At 45.8% G+C, this 1132-nt stretch overlaps 1 long non-coding RNA gene across 2 annotated transcripts in view; it reads left to right on the top strand.

Annotated features, from left to right (window-relative positions):
• Window positions 1-722, top strand: part of LOC105530011 — a 4340-nt gene extending 3618 nt beyond the window's left edge. For both annotated transcript variants that reach the window (XR_001004593.1, XR_001004592.1), the window contains exon 2: window positions 475-722. This is a non-coding gene — a long non-coding RNA (uncharacterized LOC105530011). The remainder of the gene's footprint in view (window positions 1-474) is intronic.
• Window positions 723-1132: the final 410 nt, after the last annotated feature.

The following is a 1132-nucleotide window of genomic DNA, read 5'->3' as shown; positions in this document are numbered from 1 at the left end:
TCAGTTCACTGCAACCTCTGACTCCTGGGTTCAAGTGATTCTCATACCTCACCCTCCCGAGTAGCTGGGATTACAGGTGTGTGCCACCAGGCCTGGCTAATTCTTTTGTTATTATTGTTTTTTTGTATTTTTAGTAGAGGTGGGGTTTCACCATGTTGGCCAGGCTGGTCTCGAACTCTCAACCTCAGGTGATCCACCTGCCTCGGCCTCCCAAAGTGCTAGGATTACAGGTTTGAGCCACCACGTCCGGCCCCTGGTATCTATATCTATAGTTGGTATCTCTGAATACCCCCTCCTTCAACCCCTCACCCTCAACCTGAAATTCTCTCCAGTCCAGGCGCTGGATGGGGCCAGATACTCCTGGTCTGTGTGGATGAGAGAGAGAGGAAAGAAAGAGGAGAGTCAGCCCTTTAGCAAGTAAAACTTTTATTAAATAAATTTTTAGTTTTTTTTTTTTTTTTTTTTTCTTTTCAGACCAAAGAGAGGCGTTTTGGACATTAAGACGCTTGGCTGTTTCTCACCTGAAACACGCAACAGGAACACCGACCTCTCCAGCCACGGGAAATCTTCTTTGACACAAAACTCAAACCAAGTCAACCCAAAGTTCCAAGTTCTTTGCTTTCTTTTCTGTGTGTGTGTATTGGTTTGTCCTAAAAGTCAGTTTGCAAGTGGAAACTTCATGAAATTACTTGTAGCAGAAATAAAGTACATCGTACAAATCACGCAGGTCTGCGATGTGGAGTATAAAAATGGTATTTACAGCCAGTAAACATGGACCAGAAAGACACGTACAACTGCACACCAGCACGCACTCCCAAGCAGGCCCTCGGGGGCTCGGCGGGCGCCGCGGACACGGGTGGGGCCCCCTCGAGGCCGATTGGCACACACTTGCACACGGGGACACACGGAACACAGGCACGCCAGAGGAGGGTCTCGAACAATTATCAAACTCTGGAATATCGAAACAAGTTGGTTCAGAAGATTTTTTTTTTCTTTTCTATTTTTTTCTTTTTTTCTTTTTTTTTTTTTGTTTTTGTTTTTTTTGCTGTGTGGTTCCCCCCACCCCACCGCCCCCCCTCCGGGTCAGTCAACACATTTTGGTAGAAAGAAAAGGAAATGCTTGCTTTTTTTT

This window comes from Mandrillus leucophaeus, unplaced genomic scaffold (genome assembly GCF_000951045.1).
Source record: "Mandrillus leucophaeus isolate KB7577 unplaced genomic scaffold, Mleu.le_1.0 Scaffold8, whole genome shotgun sequence".
NCBI lineage: Eukaryota > Metazoa > Chordata > Mammalia > Primates > Cercopithecidae > Mandrillus > Mandrillus leucophaeus.
Note: the sequence above shows the minus strand (reverse complement) of the source record. Positions and strands in the feature narration are given on the sequence as shown.